Source organism: Elaeis guineensis, chromosome 3, assembly GCF_000442705.2.
Source record: "Elaeis guineensis isolate ETL-2024a chromosome 3, EG11, whole genome shotgun sequence".
Lineage (NCBI taxonomy): Eukaryota > Viridiplantae > Streptophyta > Magnoliopsida > Arecales > Arecaceae > Elaeis > Elaeis guineensis.
Genome location: NC_025995.2, coordinates 38,110,659 through 38,131,471, shown reverse-complemented (window position 1 = coordinate 38,131,471; position 20,813 = coordinate 38,110,659).

Below are 20,813 nucleotides of genomic sequence, written 5' to 3'. Positions count from 1 at the left end.
CCATTGGATTCCACATCTAGCTGATAGTAGGTCTGGGTATAAGTTGATCAAATTTGATTAGATTTCAATCTAATTGATTTAGATCCAATCGAGCTAATCCAAGCTCAATAATTAGAATCATTTCTAATTGGCAATCAAATTAAACTCTTTAATTTGATCAAAAATCTATAAGTCGAGATTGATGTCTAGCAATGTATCATGACTACTCAAAATATGTAAAATTTGATAAAAATACCAAATCTATCCTTCAGTGGTAAATTACCGTGCAATTCAATCCTTCGATCATTCTCGCACCCTGAATATGTTCATAAGCATGGAATCATGTCAAACTCAAACACATATTCATATCGATTCTCAATTAACCAATGATGACTTCAAGGAAGAAGCTTAGAAACTCTTTCTAATCTTCTTTCTGCTTTTGGCCAAAAATTTTTTTCGAGTTATCTAGGATTGAGAATATACAGGATGTGATCTCCTCTTATTTGGAGTGATTAATTCTATGTTAACCCACTCACAACCTTCGTACACACTCCACCATATCCAGAACACCCCGTACATGTCTTAATGTCATGCCTGGGTATGAACCAAAATATGAATTCATGTGCATAAGATTCCATGATGGTCTCAGGTCTAAGGATCACTTGCACAACTCCCACTTAGAGAACTATCTTTGACATGCAAATAAGGCTTTCATAAGATGTTCTCTTTCATCGAGTCAATTCAGTGGACTCATTTCTCAAATGAGCACCCATATCCTTGTATTAGTGTCTCATACAAGTGGCTAGTGAGATCTGCCACTCTCTCCATTGGGCATCCATAGGATGTACCAGTCTATCCGGAACATTGATCCCCAACTCAATATTTCTACGATCAGAAATATTTAATATTAAAATTTTAGGATTTTAAGTCTCACTAGCATGACCAATTCATATCTCCTAAAATCATTATCCTAATCTTTAGGGTTCATCATAATCTTACACATAATAAGATGTAGTTAATATGATGAATCAGTGCCTCAAATAATAATAAATGCCATTTCATGAGTTGAAAAATTGTAAAGAAAGTTCTATCACAACACACTTGCGATTGGCTTATAAGGCACATTTCTTTTAATCTCCCACTTGCACTAAAGTCAATTGCCTTTGTATCTCATACAATCATGATGATAATCATATAGCTGCTGTGGTATGGCCTTAGTGAATGGGTCTGCTGTATTATTCTTTCTATCTACTCGTTTAAGGATAACATCTTATCTCTAACGAGATGGAAATGTTTGATGATGTGCTTGGATCTATAATGAGACCTAGGTTCCTTATCTTGAATAACGGTCCCAGTGTTATTACTCTAGAGGGACACCGGTCCTTCAATCTTAGGAATGACTCTTAAATCCATGATGAGTTTCTTCATCCAGACAGGTTCCTTAATGGCTTCACTAGCAGTAACATACTCTGGCTCAATAGTTGAGTCAACTACTATGTACTACTTGAAACTCTTCCAACTCACTACCCCATCATTTAGGATAAACACATACCCTAATACTGACTTGCTATCATTTGCTTTCCAATGATCTTTCCTTGGATCAACCTGAAATCTACTAGCTATGCCCAAAGCATAAGCTACATAGGCTTGGTACATAGCATGGCATACATAATTGATCCCATAGCTGAAGCATAAGAGATTTCATTTATCCTTTTCCTCTCTTCTGGTGTCTTAAGACACATTCTCTTAGAGAAACGTATACCATAACTTGCAGGCAGGTAATCTCTTACTTGCCTCCATATTAAATCTCTTTAATATGAGATCTATGTACCGTGATTGGGATAAGCTTAATATCCTTTTAGATTTATCTCTATAGATCTTTTTATCCAGTATATAGGATGCTTCACCCAAATCTTTCAAGAAAAGCTTATTCGATAACTAAGTCCTGACCGATTGCATCATTGAGATATCATTCCCAATGAACAGTATGTCACCAACATACAGAACTAAGAAGATAATAGCACTCACACTTGTCTTCTTGTATACACATAGTTCATCTATATTTTTGATAAAGTCAAACTCTTTGACTGTCATATCAAATCAGATGTTCCAGCTCCTCGAAACCTGCTTCGATCTATAGATGGATCTCATTAGCTTGCATACTTTATTTGCTCTCCCACTTGAGACAAATCCCTCTGGCTAGTCATATAGACCTCTTCCTCTAGATTACTATTAAGAAAAATGGTCTTGACATCCATTTATCAGATTTCATAATCGTAGTATGTCGCTATTACAAGTAAAATTCAGATGGACTTGAGCATAGCCACTGATGAGAAGGTTTCATCATAGTCAATTCCTTGCCTTTGATTGAAACCCTTCGCTACTAATCTAGCTTTGTAGGTTTCTACTTGGCCATCTACTCTGATTTTTCTTTCTGAAGACCCACTTGCACCCTATATTGGGATCACACCCTCTGGTGCATCAACCAAGGTCTACACTTAGTTGGTATTCATCAAGTCCATCTCAGATTTCATAGCTTCCAACTATCTGTCTGAGTCTCTACTCATGACAGCTTCTGAATAGGTCAGTGGATCAACATTCTAAATGATGTTGATAGAATTGTTATTCTCAATGATAAAATTATATCTCAAAGATGCTTGACATACTCTATCTGACCTTCGAAAAGGAGATATGTATAGTGGATGTACCTCATCCTTGGGTACTTTTGATTGAGGATCTTCTTGTGGTCTAACCACTGGTATTTCTGAATCGATTTGTAGATCATGAACTTTCATAAATTCAATATTCCTCCCACTGCCCCTTCTTGGATAAATTCATGTTTCAAGAAAGTGGCATGCCTACTAACAAACATATTTTGTTCAGTAGGATGGTTGAAATAATATCCATTAATTTCATTAAGATACTCTACAAACCTACACTTGTCTGATCTAGCATTAAGCTTATGTCCAAAAATATTTTTGACATAAGTAGGAGAGTCCAAAGTCTTAAGATGTTTAAGATTAGGCTTCCTTCCATTTCATATCTTATATGGAGTGCTTGCAATAAACTTTGAAGGCATTCTGTTTAATATATATGTGACAGTCTCTAAGGTATTATCCCTAGAAAGATATTGAAAGATCGGTGAAGCATATAATAGACCGCACCTTATCCATTAAAGTACGATTCCTCCTTTCTGCTCACCATTTAACTGAGGTGTATAAGGAGGGGTCCATTCAGAGAGAATACCTTTACTTTTAAGATGATCAAGAAATTCACTGGATAAGTACTCTCTTTTTCGATTAAATCGAAGAACTTTGATATTTTTTTTAGTTTGTTTCTTGACCATACTTTGATACTCCTTGAACTTATCAAAAGCTTCAAATTTATGTTTCATAAGATACACATATCCGAACCTTAATAAATCATCTGTAAAGGTAATAAAATAGGAGTATCTTCTTCTGTCTGAGTAGTTATCATTCCATATACATCTATATGTACTAAAGCTAACAACTCACTTGTCCTCTCTCCATATTAGGAAAATGGAGTCTTGGATATCTTACCCATGAGACAAGATTTATAGGTCCCCAATGATTCATAATCATTTGGATCAAAGAATTTTTTTTGTATAACTTATTTATCCTTGACTCACTAATATGACCAAGGCGTCAATGCCAGAGATATGTGACATTCATATTTTCTCTCTTTCTTTTCATATTTTTTTTAATATAAAAAATATTTTTATTGAGTGCAAGAATTAAAAGATTGTTATCAATATAACCATTGCCATAAAATTTATTATAAAAAAAATGGAGTATCCATTTTCCATTAGCCTTATTTCATAACCTTGTTTTAATAATAAAAGTATAGAAATAATATTTCTAATGACCTTTGATATGTAATAATAGTCTTTTAATTCTAAAGTTTTGTTTGAAGGCAAATCAAGCATATAGGTTCTCACAGTCTTTGCGCTAATAGACTCTCTACTTGTGCTATAAAGCTCGAGGTCACCTCTTTTTAGACCTTTGATATTCTATAGTTGCTGTAATGAATTACAAATGTGCAATCCACAGATGGTATCCAATACCAAATATCAGAGTTTGAATCACTCAATAAAAAATAGGTCTGTATCATATACATATCTTTTAATGTTACACTTGCACCCTGCTTCAATTTGCAAGATAATTCTTGCAATTATACTCCCAATGTCTAAATTTTTCATAAATAATATCCATACGAACATCATTACCTTCTCATTATTACTGACCAATCTAGGATCAAAAATATTCCAAACATCAGAGTTCTTTTTCGATATAAACCTAATTTGTAAGTTCCTCAACCAATCCACATAGTTGTATCGGTCAACATAGTTTTATTTATGGTATCATGGGGTGAAAATAAAGAAGCCATAATGTAGACTTAAATCTACATAAAATAATAGTATAAACAGACCACTCATGTTTGACATGCATAATTAGATGAGGACTTTTAAAACTAGTTATGTCTTCCACTATTTTATCAGATACCATAGCCCTCTCCTATGGTAAACGAGATATATTTTATATTTATTTTAGTGGGATTGAGATCCTAATTCCTCATAACAATCTTGTGTTAACACAACAAACCCTTATAAGTTCATAGGTAGGAAACTCTTTCCAATTACATCTCATGCAATTCTTAATAATTTATCTTGGCCTCTAAAATATTATTAACCTTGTGTTAATACAACAAGCTATAATATTTTAGTTAAGTAAGATCCTTCATTTCAATACAGTCAAAATCGAATATAATTGCCTTGTATTAGCACAACAAAGCAGTATATCCAAAATTATTGTAAGTATCTTTTATGCACCATGATTATGTTATATCAATCTTATGACAAGCCTTGTGGTAATACAACAAACTAGCCATAGTTCATGATGTAACATTAACCTAGCATGAAGGAAGGCCCTTAGGAGTGTTTAAAATACTAAGCTACCTTCATTCAAAATTTGAACTAATCTAATTGGTCAGAAAAGTGTTAAGATTGGTGCGGGTCCCCCCATTATTTTTCTTAGACACCAATAAAATTGGTCAGGCCAGCAATAGAATCAATTAAATAACTGCCACACTTGAAACACTCCTTAGACATCAATTAATTAATTGATTCAAGAAAATAGGTCAGCTTCTGGTTCACAATACTACGACTTAATATGATTTTTATGAGGGCTTTAATGGTCTCAAATACATCCTAATTTAATCTATCACAAGAATGCACTATAATAGTTGTATCTTAATAATCATAATAACTAATTATAGCATCTTATCATATCTCTAAGATATGAAAGCAGAATCATACAATATGATTATAACTAAACATCTCAAGCATATCATATATGCATGAAGTTCTAATAACATGCATGAATATAAAATACTCTTTTCACAGTTCTTCTTCTTGGAACATCACAGTGGCACCCCTACGCGCCATAAAATACCCTATTGAATAGGAAGAGAGGGTCTCTGAACCCTACTTGCTCTTATGATCGGACGGTCTGGTGATAAACTCCAATTAGAGTACTAAGCTACTAAGAAAATTTTACACATATATCATGTATTTTAAAATATATCTTAAGACATGATAGGGTTTGGATGTTCAATCGGGTTCAACCCTTGATCCGACTTGAACCAAACCAAAAGCTCATGCTTGATCACAATCAAGATAATAATTTAATCTTTGATTACATAAATCAAGATAGGCTCTGATACCACTGTTGGGTTCTGGTAGCACAGCGGAAGGGTTAGGTGTTTAAAATTTTCATTCAAAACACTCAATGCACTGGAAGCCCTAATGCCCAGAAACTCTTGACTATAATAATCAAAGCATAATAAATATAAATTAGGATAAGAAGAATATCTGTAGTGCTAATCTCAATTTTCACAAGATGTCCAAGTGTCCACCCTCCAATGGTGATCCACACAGAAATTAAATCAAAGACAGTGCTCCTTCTTCTCCTTGCTTAAGAGTTCTAGCCCCTAGAACTCGACTAGTCTCGTACTGATCATGTTTCTTCAAGAACCTGACCTCATCCTCTTAGAACCTTCTTTGAACTTTTGATTCTCTTTCTTTAGAACCCTTACAACCCTTGTTAGAACTAGATAAGGCTTTGTCTTAAATCCCAAAGCCTTGTCCTAAAACTAAGATAGGTTGTAAGAAAGAAAGGAGAGCAACAGGAGAGAAATTAGAAACTTCTCTTAGATTCATTGGATACCCAGCACCCTAGCCTATTTATAGCCACCAGAGAGATGCCAAAAGAGAGGGATATGCCTTATCCAAAAGGCATATCTGATCTTCTTATTAGAGATAAGAGGTCCTTCAAGCAGAAGGACTCTTATCCATGATACGTCGATCAGCACCCTGGTCTGCGCGCGTGCAACCAAAGAAGGGATGTTTTCACATTCCTTCTCAAATCAAAAAAATTATCAAAAATTCAAGTGGATTGGAGATTCAATTTAAATTTTAGAAAATTAAAAATAGTAATAAAATTCTCATAGAAGGAAGCTATCCTTGCACCTCTTCATGCGAGTGCTGATCACCGCACGTGCAGGCATTAGGACTAACTTATGGCATCCGTTTGGCATCCAGATAAGTTTGAAAAATTCCACAAAAATTATTAAAAATATATTATCAAGTGAACAATGTCATCACCAAAACTCATTCCAATCTAAAAGCATTTGATTAGGATAAGGACTCTCCAAATCATGGAGAGATGCGATGCTTCTACGCGTGTGTGAGACATCCTTCTTTTTTCAATTTTTTCTCTACCCCATAAATTCTAGAAAAAAATATATGTCATACTTTGAGATATGAACCAGAGGATGGAGGGTGATGTGAGCTACCACACATAATTTAATCCATGAAAAAATAAATTTTTCTTCTACCCATGCCAACACTTGTAGGCAGAATCTATTTTACACCAAGAGTCCACCACAACTTGGACTCTTCATATTTGACGTTATCATGAGATGTGGTGCTCCAATTTGGGCTACTTCTAGGTATCACGACCTGACCCAAATATCTACTAAATTGGACTGGCTAATTAGCAAAGGATGGGACCAAATTGGTCTCCAAAGGAGCAAGGGTTTCCACATGTGCTAGCATGCTTATCGAAACCCTGATTGAATCCAAAATTCCAATCAACCTTTTTCAAAAGGGTCTTTGGCCAATTTCTATATGTGTGTGACCCATTAGGTTCCACATCTAGCTAATAATAGGTCTGAGTATAAGTTGACCAAATTTGATTAGATTTCAATCTAATTAATTTAGGTTCAATCGAGCTAACTCGAGATCAATAATTAGAATCATTTCTAATTGGCATTCGAATTAAACTCTTTAATTCGATCAAAAACTTATAAGTTAAGATTGATGTCTAGCAACATATCATGACTATCAAAAGATGTAAAATTTGATAGAAATATCAAATCTACCCTTCAGTGGCAAATTACCATGCAATTCAATCCTTCGTTCATCCTTGCACCCTGAATATGTTCATGAGTATGGAATCATGTCAAACTCAAACATATATTCATATCGATTCTTAATTAACCAATGATAACTCCAATGAAGAAGCTTAGAAACTCTTTCTAATCTTCTTCCTATTTTGGCCAAAAGATTTTTCTCGAGTCATCTAGGATTGAGAATACACAGGATGCGATCTCCTCTTTTAGGAGTGATTGATTCCATGTTGACCTACTCAAAACCTCTATACACACTCTGCATATCCAGAACACCCTATATATATCTTAATGCCATGTCTGGGTATGAACCAAAATATAAATTCATGTACACAAGATTTCATGATGGTCTCAGGTCTAAGGATCACTTGCACAACTACCACTTAGAGAACCATCTTTGACATGAAAATAAGGCTTTCATAAGATGTTCTCTTTCATCTAGTCAATTCAGTGGACTCATTTCTCAAATGAGCACCCACATCCTTGTATTAGTGTCTCACACAAGTGGCTAGTGAGATCTGCCACCCTCTTCATTGAGTATACATAGGATGTACCAGTCTATTCAGAATATTGATCCCCGAATTAATGCTCCTACGACCAACAATATTTAATATTAGGATTTTAGGTCGCACTAGCATGACTAATTCATATCTCCTAAAATTATTATCCTAATCTTTGAGATTCATCATAATCTTAGACATAATAAGATGTAGCTAATATGATGAATCAATGCCTCAAATAATAATAAATATCATTTCATGAGTTGAAAAATTATAAAGAAAGTTCCATCACAATACACTTGCGATTGGCTTATAGGGTACTTTTCTTTCAATCTTCCACTTACACTAAAGCCAATCGCCTTTGTATCTCATACAATCATGATGATAATCATATAGCTGCTGTGGTATGACCTTAATGAATGGGTCTGCTGTATTATTCCTTTTGTCTATTCGTTTAAAGATAACATCTTGTCTCTAACGAGATGGAAACGTTTGAGGATGTGCTTGGATCTATAATGAGACCTAGGTTCCTTATCTTGAATAACGGCCTCAGTGTTATTACTCTAGAGTAACATCGGTCCTTCAATCTTAGGAATGACTCTTAAATCCATGATGAGTTTATTCATCCAGATAGCTTCCTCAATGGCTTCACTAGCAGCAACATACTCTGGTTCAGTAGTTGAGTCAGCTACTATCTACCGCTTGAAACTCTTTTAACTCACTATCCCATCATTTAAGATGAATACATATCCTGATATTGACTTGCTATCATCTGCTTTCTAATGATCCTTCCTTGGATCAGTCTGAAATCTACTAGCTATGCCCAAAGCATAAGCTATATCAGGCTTGGTACATAGCATGGCATACATAATTGATCCCACAGCTGAAGCATAAGAGATTTCATTTATCTTTTTCCTCTCTTCTGGTGTCTTAGGACACATTCTCTTAGAGAGACATATACCATGACTTGCAGGCAGGTAACCTCTTACTTGCCTCCATATTAAATCTCTTTAATATGAGATCTATGTACCGTGATTGGGATAAGCTTAGCACCCTTTCAGATTTATCTCTATAGATCTTTATATCCAGTATATAGGATGCTTCACCCAAATCTTTCATAAAAAACTTATTCGATAGCTAAGTCTTGACCGATTGCATCATTGGGATATCATTCCCAATGAGCAGTATATTACCAACATATAGAACTAAGAAGATAATAGCACTTACACTTGTCTTCTTGTATACATATGGTTCATCCATATTTTTGATAAAGCCAAACTCTTTGACTGTCATATCAAATCAGATGTTCCAGCTCCTCAAAACCTACTTCGATCCATAGATAGATCTCATTAGCTTGCATACTTGATTTGCTCTCCCACTTGAGACAAAATTTTCTGGCTGAGTCATATAGACCTCTTCCTCTAGATTACTATTAAAAAAAATGGTCTTGACATCTATCTGCCAGATTTCATAATCGTAATATGCCGCTATTACAAGCAAAATTCAGACAGACTTGAGCATAGCCACGGGTGAGAAGGTTTCATCATAGTCAATTTCTTGCCTTTGACTGAAATCTTCACCGCTAATCTTGATTTGTAGGTTTCTACTTGGCCATCTACTCTGATCTTCCTTTTGAAGACCCACTTGCACCCTATATTGAGGTCACATCCTCAGGTGCATCAACCAAGGTCTACACTTGGTTGGTGTTCATCAAGTCCATCTCAGATTTCATAGCTTCAGCTATCTCTCTGAGTCCCTACTCATGACAGCTTCCGAATAGGTCAGTGGATCAACATCCTAAATGATGTTGATAGAATTATTATTCTCAATGATAAAATTATATCTCAGAGATGCTTGACGCACTCTATCTGACCTTCAGAGAGGCGATGTGTATAGTGAATGTACCTCATCCTTGGGTACTTTTGATTGAGAATCTTCTTGTGGTCCAACCACTGGTATTTTTGGATCGATTTGTAGATCATGAACTTTCATAAATTCAATATTCCTCCCGCTGCCTCCTTCTTGGATAAATTCATGTTTCAAAAAAGTGGCATGCCTACTAACAAACACCTTTTGTTCAATAGGATGGTTGAAATAATATCCATTAATTTTATTAAGATACTCTACAAACCTACACTTGTCTGATCTAGCATTAAACTTATGTCCAAAAATATTTTTGACATAAGTAGGACAACCCAAAGTCTTAAGATGTTTAAGATTAGGCTTCCTTCCATTCTATATCTCATATGGAGTGCTTGCAACAAACTTTGAAGGCATTCTGTTTAATATATATATGGTAGTCTCTAAGGCATTATCCTTAGAAAGATATTGGGAGATCGGTGAAACATATCATAGACCGCACCATATCCATTAAAGTGCAATTCCTCTTTTCTGCTACACTATTTAACTGAGGTGTATAAGGAGGGATCTATTCAGAGAGAATACCTTTACTTTTAAGATGATCAAGAAATTCACTAGATAAGTACTCTCCTCTTCGATCAGATCGAAGAACTTTGATACTTTTTTTAGTTTATTTCTTGACCATACCTTGATACTCCTTGAACTTATCAAAAGCTTCGAAGTTATGTTTCATAAGAGATTACCATGGTACTTTATGTATATGAAACTATATTTTGGTTTACTTCCTAACTTGATTCTCTGATCCTTATGTGGGGTGTTCTGGATATGGTGAAGTGTGTATGGAGGTTGTGAGTGGTCAATAAGGGATCGATCACTTCTAATAAGGGGAGTGAACATCTTATGTGATCTCATAGGTTGATGATTCTAGAAGTCTTTGACCAAAGTAGGATGATAATTAGAAAAAAATTTCTAATGTATCATCAACTGAATCATCACCTTCTGATTGAGAAGCATTTAGATAAGCAATTGGGCTCGACATAATTCTATGTCCAAAGCTCATCTGGGATGTTGTATGACTGAAGGATTGAATTGCATGGTAACTTACCATTGAAGGATATTTTTAGTATTTTTATCAAATTTTATCTCTTCTGGATAGTCATGATATATTGCTAGATGTCAATTTTGACTTGTAGACTCGAAAGAATTAAAAAAGTTTAATTCAAGAATTAATTAGAAAGAGTCCTAGTTAATTGATGCAATTGGGTGGACCTAATCTAATCGGATTAGGGTTAGGTCAAGAGCCTGAGTCTACTATTGGCTAAATTTAGAATCCAATGGATCACACACTTTGAAATTTGATCTTGATCTAATTTAATTAGATTTATTATAAATCCTAGGATTTAACTTGATATACTAGCATATTGTATTAACCCAAGTTTCCAATTAGATTAAGTTCAAAGTATTTGAGCTAGACCTAACCTATAGGCTTGAACCTAATTGGATTAGGTTGATTTCTTGTCTTAACTTGGAAGAGTTTTAGGTGAGAAAGGAGTCCTCCATGCTATTCCCAAAAGTCCATGCCAAATTAATTTGGAGTACCCACTTTTCTACATTAAGAAGGAAGAGTCCTTCTTAATGAAGAGTGTTGATTTTCTTATGCCACCTCTTGGTATTTCCTACCAAATAAATATGAAAAATTTATGGGACACAGAAGAGGAGGAGTCTTTCTATATGAAGGCTCTTCTGCATCATTTATTTTATCAGATAATTAATTCTCTATATGAAGAAAGTGGAGCGCCAAGAGTTGGTGCACCTTGGGATTTCTAGCCGTTCCTTCATTCCTATTTAAATGGCATGCATCTTATTGGATAACGACTGAGAAACTCTAGTGTTTAGGCATGTGATAAGTGAGGAAAAAGTCAAAAAAAATCAGAGTATTGCTCCATGAATTGATTTTAATGATTATAAAATATTTGAGGAGATTACTAATGATTTTGGCTTGAAAAAAGATTTATTGTATTTCAGGGGCAAAATTATAATTTATCAAGTTCTGATTCGAAAGTCTCAAGAGCAAGAACAGAAGATTTGTGATCTATTAAAGGTAATTTCATATTTTTTGAATATATATTTTGAGAGAAAATTAAGTTTAAAGAAAAGGATCGACCCCTAGATCGATCCCTGTCAAAAGGGGCTGAACGGCACGCTATTTTTGACTAGTACACCCAAAGGGGATGGTCCTAGGGTTGACCTTTGTGCCAAGGGTCAACCCCAGGGTCGACCTCTATTGTCTGTGCAATCCAAAAATATAGAACAGTCACATTTTATTATGCGCTACAAAGGTCGATCCCTGTGTAGGGGACGACCCTAGGATCGACCTCTGTGACAGAAAATCTCCATAACGGCTAATTTTTCAGTCTATTTTGATCATATTTAATGCTCATTTAAAGCTCTCCAATGACTCTAATCCTGTCTAAATTTCTCTCTAGCATCTATTGAAGATATAAAGGCACTTAAAGGAGAGAAAAACAAAAGAGATTCAAGCATTCATTTCAGTCCTAAGCAAAAAGCCCTCTTCAAGCAAAAGAAGCTTTCATTTCAAGTTCACCAACCCCTCAAGAGCTCATTCAAGTCTTCAACAACCTTGAAAAAATTAGAAAAGCTTCTTCCTTATTGTGTAAAGTATACTTAAAAGTTTTATTTGCTCATTAAAGGAGCTAAACTTGTATTTCTTTGTCATTAACTCTTATACTCTGTTTCTGTCTTGATCTTTAGTTTTAGAAGAATTTTAAAACTTGGATAGGTTGATCCGAACCTTGAATCGAATTGTATTGGATTGGCTTGTACCCAAAAAATAAGTGTTCTAGCTTGGCATAGCTAGAGTCAGAGGTACTGATGTTGTATTCTTGTTGAATAGGTTTTAGTGGATTTAAATTTCCAAGTAGGAGCTTGAGGAGTGGATGTAGGTACAAGGTTGGCACCGAACCACTATAAACCTTGATTGTTTGTGGTGTGCTTACTTGCTCTCTATCTAAATTTCTTTATTTTTTTATATTTTTGCACTTTATTTCTACACTTTGCTTAAATCACTTACTACATATAACTTGCTTATTATTACTTAATCTTTATGGTTCTAAATTAACTTTAAAATTTTAAAACTCAATTCACCCCCCTCTTGGGTTGCATAGCGAGCAACAAGTGGTATCAGAGCTTGGTGCTCTAGCCCTACTTTGATTTAACCATCAAAGAGCTAAAGATCTGTGGCAACTCAAGTTGGTGCTTCACTAGCCGAGGGGCAGTCCATAAATCGACCTTATTTTTTAATGGGTCAAACTACACCTATTGAAAAGATCGAATGAAAATTTTTATTCAAATATTTGACTATGATATGTAGAGTATCATAGTTAATGGATCACACACATCCACTAAGATAATTGATGGTGTAGAATCAACCAAATCCAAAAGAGAATGGGATGAGGTTGACTAGAAAATGGCTTAACTCAATACTAAAGCCATGAATATTTTATATTATGCTTTAGATACTAATGAATTTAATCGCATTTCAACATGCATGTCGGCTAAAAAAATATGGGATAGATTAGAAATAACACATGAAGGCACTAATCAAGTTAAGAAATCAAAAATTAACATGCTTGTGCACAAATATGAACTCTTTAAAATGGATCATGATGAATCAATAACTGAAATATTTACTCATTTTATGGATATTATTAATGGTCTAAAAAGTCTTGATAAGTCTTATTCTAATAGCGATCTTGTGAGAAAGATTCTTAGGTCTTTACCAAGGACTTGGGAGGCCAAAGTAACCACAATCTAAGAAGTCAAAGATTTGAATATTTTACCTTTGAAGGAGCTTCTAGGATCGCTAATAACACACAAGCTAAGCAAGAAACAACATCAAGAAGAAGATGTCAAGAAAAAGAGGACAATCGTTCTCAAATTCACTGCTCAACTCGATGAGAAATCTGATGAATAAAAAATGAAGAGCAAGATGAAGTAATAACCCTCATCACTAGAAAGTTTAAAAGATTTTTGAAAAAAAAAAAAAAGAGATGAGGAAGAGGCCACCTACAAAAGGAGAGCATAGCAAGGAGAAGGATAAGGAGTAGCCCCTTATTTGTTATGAATGTAAGAAGCTGGGACACTTTAGATCTGAATGTCCACAACTTAAGAAGGGCCCCAAGAAGAACAGGAAAAAGGCTATGGTGGCTACATGGAGTGATAGTGATGAGTCAAGCTCCGAAGAAGAAGATTCACATGAACAAGCCAACTTATGTCTTATGGCACATAAAAATGAGGTAAATACTGAAACTCCTAATGACTTTACTTTTGAAGAACTTCAAGAAGCATTTTATGATTTAGTTGATGATCTAAAGAAGTTAGGGGTAAAGAACAAAGAATTGAAATCAAAGAATCAATCTTTACTAAAAGAAAATGAGATTATTTCAAATAAAAAATTGATCTTGACACAAAAAAATCTGAACTTAAAAAATAAAATTATTAAGTTAAAACCTATGGTAGAAAAATTCACTCAAAATTTAAATAAACTTCAAATGATCCTTGATAATCAAAAGGCAGTTTATGATAAAGCCGATCTTGGCTACAACCCTTTAAAGAAATAAAAATTTCTGAAAAATATCTTTGTGAACTCATCAAGCAACAAGTTTTTAAATATTACTTATTTTAAATTTGGTAAAGTAGGACACAAATCTTATACATGTTTCTCTAATAAATCTGAAAATTTTAATGTGAAGAAAATATGGGTTCCAAAAGGAACCATTGTGACTAACCAAAAAGGATCCAAGAAAACTTGGGTACCTAAAGTCAAAACTTGATTTTTGTATGTAGGTGTGACTTGCATCCCAAGGAACAAATCAAAAATGATATCTTGATAGTGGATGCTCAAGACACATGACTGGTGATGAATCCCAATTCATCACACTTGATGCAAAAGATGGAGGGATGGTCACCTTTGGAGACAATAGCAAAGAAAAGATCATCGGTATAGGTAATATTGGTATCACTCCCTCCAAGTATATTGAAAATATTTTATTAGTAGATGGTTTGAAACATAATCTATTAAATATTAGTCAATTTTATGATAAAAGGTACAAAGTTATTTTTGAATCTTCATTATGCATAGTAACTAGTCCCATTGATGAAGGCATTAAATTTGTTGGGCATAGATATGATAATATTTATATGGTAGATTTGAATAATCTTTCTAAGATAAATATGCAATGCTTAGTAGCCTTGAATGCCAAAATTAATGAGACGAGTTGGCTTTGGCGCTATAGGCTTGTATATATTAGCATGCATTCACTTTCAAAACTTATTAAAAAGAAATTGATTACCGATTTACCTAAATTGAATTTTGAAAAGGATAGAATTTATGATGTATGCCAACTAGGAAACAAATAAAAGTCTCATTCAAATCTAAAAATATTGTTTCAACTTCTAGGCCATTAGAATTATTGTACATAGATTTATTTGGACCCACTAGAATTACTAGTTTAGATGAAAAATGTTATGACTTTGTAATTATTGATGATTTTTCTCATTTTACATGTATTTTTTTTTTGGCACATAAGGATGAAACTTTTCATATGTTTTCAAAATTTTATCGAAATACTACTAATAAATTTTTTTTTTTAATTTAAAATATTTGAAGTGATCATGAAATCAAATTTAAAAATTAAAATTTTAAAAAATTTTGTGATGAAAAAGATATTGACCATAACTTTTCAGCACCTAGGACACCCAAACAAAATGGAGTAGTAGAAAAGAAAAATAGAATCCTTGAAGAAATAGCCCGTACCATGCTATGTGAAAGCAACCTCCCAAGATATTTTTGGACGAAAGTAATTAACATGGCATGTTATATTTTAAACCATACTTTAATTAGATCAATTCTAAAGAAAACATCCTATGAGCTTTGAAAAGGAAAAAAATCAAACATTGTATTTTTTCATATTTTTGATTGCTGATGTTTTGTTTTGAACAATGGTAAAGAGAGATTAGGAAAATTTAATGCAAAATCCGATGAAGCTATTTTTCTTGGTTACTCCTCTTCTAGTAAAGCTTTTAGAGTTTTCAACAAAAGAACTTTAGTAGTAGAGGAGTCAATACATGTTATTTTTGATGAGACTAATGATCTTCCTTCAAGAAAGAGTGACGGTATTGATGATGAAGATCCTCTTATAGAAAGGATGAAGGAGCTCACCCTAAAAGACTCAATAATTCAAAATGAAGAAGAACATGAAAACAAACAAGAGGATGAAGGTGAAGAACAACAAGAACAACCTCAAGGTATAAATATTTTACTCAAAGAATGAAGGTATGATCACAATCATCCCAAAGAATTAATCATTGGTGATCCTACACATGGAGTAAGAACTCATTCTTCACTTAGAGATGCATACAATCATTTTGCATTTGTTTCTCATTTTGAATCTAAAATCATAGATGAAGCTGAAAAAGATTATAATTGGATAAATGCAATGCAAGAGAAACTTAATCGATTCGAAAGAAATAATATATGAACTTTAGTATCAAGACCTAAAAATTATCCAGTAATTAGCACAAAATGGGTATATAGGAATAAATTGGATGAACATGAAAATATAATTAGGAATAAAGCAAGATTGATTGTAAAGGGTTATAATTAAGAAGAGGGAATTGATTTTGATGAGACATTTGCACCTGTTGCTAGATTAGAAGCAATTAGGCTTTTACTTGCATATGCATACTTTATGAATTTTAAGTTATTCTAAATGGATGTCAAAAGTACTTTTCTAAATGATTGTATTGCTGAAGAAGTATATGTAGAATAACCCCCTGATTTTGAAAATCATACTTTTTTAATCATATTTTTAAATTAAATAAAGTATTATATGGTTTAAAACAAGCACCTAGGACTTGGTATGAAAGGTTAAGTAAATTCTTGCTTAATAATGGTTTTTCAAGAGAAAATATAGATACAATCCTTTTCATTAAAAGAAATCATGATGATATCTTAGTTATACAAATATACGTTGATGACATTATATTTGGGTCTACTAATGAAACTTTTTGTCAAGATTTTACTAGGCTCATGCAAGGAGAGTTCGAGATGAGCATGATGGGAGAACTTACATTCTTCCTCAGATTTTAAATCAAACAAACAAAGGAAGGAATCTCCATCATCCAAAGCAAGTACACAAGAGAACTAAAAAGATTTGGAATGGAGGGCTCCAAAGTAATTGGTACCCTTTGAGCCCATCATGTAAGCTTGACAAGAATGAAGGAGGTAAAAATATAGACTCAAAATTTTATAGAGGCATGATTGATTTCTTATTGTATTTAATTGCTAGTAGATCAGATATTATGTGTAGTGTTGTCTATGTGCTCGCTTTTAATCAAATCCAAAAGAATCATATTTAAATATAGTTAAAAGAATTTTTAAATATTTAAAAGGTACATAAACTCTAAGATTATGATATTCTAAGGTCTCATCAATTGACTAATAGGATATTCAGATGCCGATTTTGTTGGATGCAGATTAGATAGAAAAAGTACTAGTGGAACTTGTCAATTTTTAGGAGTTAACTTAATCTCTTAGTTTAGCAAGAAGTAAAATTTGATGGTACTGTCTACGATTGAGGCCGAATACATTGCAGTCAAAGTTGCTGTGCTCAAATCTTATGGATTAAGCAACAACTTAAGGACTTTGGCATCAAACTCAATGAAACTCCCATAAGATGTGATAACACTAGTACTATTAATCTAACTAAAAATTTAATTCAGTACTCTAGATCAAAGCATATTGAAATTAGATATCATTTCATAAGAGAACATGTCCAAAATAATGATATAATTCTTGATTATGTATGTACTGAAAAGCAATTGGCTAACATCTTTACCAAGGCCTTAAGTGAAGATAGATTTTGTGAAATTAGGAGAGAACTAGGAATCCTTGATCTGTCAGCTTAAGTATCTTTCTGATTCCAAGTTCTTTTTGCCAAAAATTTATTGAACCAAATTTTTGAGCTCAATTCTTATCTCTCCCTTCTTAAAAGCTCAAAACTATCCTTCATATGATCAATCTCTTAAATAGACACCCTTCTCTCAAGTTTTAAATTTTTTCAGAATTTTTCCATCATTTTTTAAATTTTTTTAGCCATGAGTCGATCCATAGGATCGACCCTAGGGTAAACTTATAATTTTTATTAAAATCTATCATGTGCTCTATTTTATTGGAAAATCTCCATTAGATAAGAGGTCGACCCTTTGCCTTTCATCTTCCTCATCCCACCGAACAAAAATTCCCTCCCTCTCCACTCTCTTAACCACAAAATTCTCTTAAAATCCCTCTTTTGATTGGGTTTTCTCCTTCAAATCATCCTTTTAGGAACCAAAACCCTCTTCTCCAAACCGACAGTCTATCTCCCCAAAATTCTTATTTTTTCTCTAAAATCCTTTCCACTCTACTTCTCATTGGTCTCCTAAGCTGTTTGCAAGTCTCTTTTGTCCAATAGCTCCCAAAATGAAGCCTCTGCAGAGAAGAAAGTCTGCTCATGGGTTAGAGGAGGAAGTGCGTAGAAAAAGAATGACAGTCGAGCCCTCTCCTGCTCCAACCCGGGTTCTAGGTCCTGCTCCAACTTCTTCACAGTCCCCACTTAGTCAAAGCAAGGTACCACTCTCCAATCAAAAAGTAGAACCCGAGAAGAACATAGATTTTAAGTTTTTTTTGAAAAAGAGGGGTTCTCAATTGGATCAAAAATTAAAAGTCAAGGATGGGAGTTTTACTGTCTATTGAAGAAAAATACTTATGTTGATTTGGTCAGAGAGTTCTATTTGAATTTAAGTTACTACAATGGAACAGTAAAGTCTTCAGTGAAAGGTGTTAACATTGTTCTTGATCCATTGCATTTGAGACAAAAATTAAAAATTTAAATAAATTAGAAGCAAGGATACTTTCAGTAGAGATGAGACTTTTGCATCACATGGTGATCATACTTTTTATCTCTAGGAGCGGCAGGCATGACCTCTTATTTGGTAGGGATATATGCATCATGTACCATATAATCTCTGAGACTCTCTTGAACCTTCCTGCTCTGATGTTTGAGGCCATAAGAGAGATCCTAAATAGGTCTAAGGCTCACCTGCCTTATGGTATGGCACTCACCCTGATCTTTAGGAGGTTCGAAGTTTGTTTTGAGGGGGAGACAGTCACCAGATTATCACATTCTGACACCATCAACCGCCACACACTGCACCGCATGGGTTTTTCAAAGACTGATGGTGGTTGGTCGAAGGATGTTGAGGAGAGAGCAGAGGAGGAGGGACCATCTTCACCTCCTCATGATCATAAGCATCTCCTGATATTCAGTTCGTGTCTGATCACGAGACTGGTCCCTCAGAGTCAGTAAGGAGGGATGCTTCTGTACCACAGTCAGGGAGCAGAGTAGATCCTTCAGTGGTCAGACTTGCAGACGATCAGATTCAGTTGATTTTTTAGTAGGTTGTCTCTATCTTATCCCAGCAATTTGCCACCTCAGATTTTACTCAGAGGATGACATCTCAGGCTGATGCAGACCTGACTATGATCCCTCATGTCTCTACTGTCTTTCAGATGCTTACAGCTCAGTCCGCACGACTTGAGGAGCTTGAGGGATGTATTCTGAGATTGATGGGCAGAGTTTTTGATTTGTAGAGGCATGTATTAGTCTTAGCCCATCTCCAGCAGTAAGAGGACATCACGGAGGTCTCCAACCTGTCTGCAGAGGTGGCTAGGCTTCGAGGCATTTTGGAGAGTGGCTTTGATTTTTTAAGGAGAGAGACCAAGGACTCCAGTGAGGTTGTCTCTACGCAGGATTGGTACCCTGATGTAGTCCATGTCGAGAGCTTTGGAACAATTGGATACCATCAGACTTACTCTCCTAGCACAGTCCATATCTTCCCAGGCTCCAAGACCTTCTTGCCCTTCTGCTCATGCCGGTACTTCTACCCGTGGTCGAGGCAGACATGGTCAAGGACGTGCTCGTGGCTTTGTTCCTGAGACTCTTCATCATATCTCTGACTCTTTTGTTCTGACGCTTCTAGCCATGATATTTATTAGATCTAGCATAGTTAGTCTTTAATGTCTAGGATCTCACTTATGGCCTTTGTATTTGTTGGCTGATTGACTCATGGATAGTTGTATTTTTTTGTTATCTATGACTTTTGTATGGTCTATGTATTTTGACTTGACTCTTATGTATTATGACACTTATATATCTGATAACTCTTCAGTCATATTTTGGATATAAATATATATGCTTTTAACTTTTATGAATGTCATTTGGATTGATTTTTATGAATGGCATCAATTGAAATATCTTAATTATGTGATATGAAAAATATCTCATATATATGCTATTATTATGAATGGCAATATCTTCTATATGAGTAAATTGAAATGTCCTTTATGATTGCTGTTGGCACAGAATTTCATCGAAGTCGGAGAAGCTGAAGCTGGGATGACCGCGACCGCCGCCGGGACCTGCAAAGAAAGTCTAAACCGGAGTTGGGGGTGCTCCGGCAATATCCTCCGATGCTCAAGTCAGTACTTTGCTTCAACAAAAATGGTGTGCTCGAGCAAAAATTTTGGCAGAGTTTCTAGATAGAGTTACTAGCTTTTTTTTTTTGAGAACGCATCTGGGGGGTCTTATTTATAGACGGAGGGTGTAACTGACGACAGCGATGTCTGTAACCGTCTGGTAGTTGACCGCTTAGAGCCGCGTGGGGTTTGTTACGGAGAGTAGTGGCGTCAGAAGTTGTTCAGGGCCACGTGGAGCTAGTTGCGGAGAGTGGAGTGGTGTCCGTTGTCGGGACTTGCCAAAGAGGGGTGGGGTTGCATGGAATCCGTTTCAGCGAGTGGAGCGGGATGGCAGCTTTTGTCGTGGCTTGTCAGAGAGTGGAGTAAGGTAGTGGCCCTTGTTGTGGCTT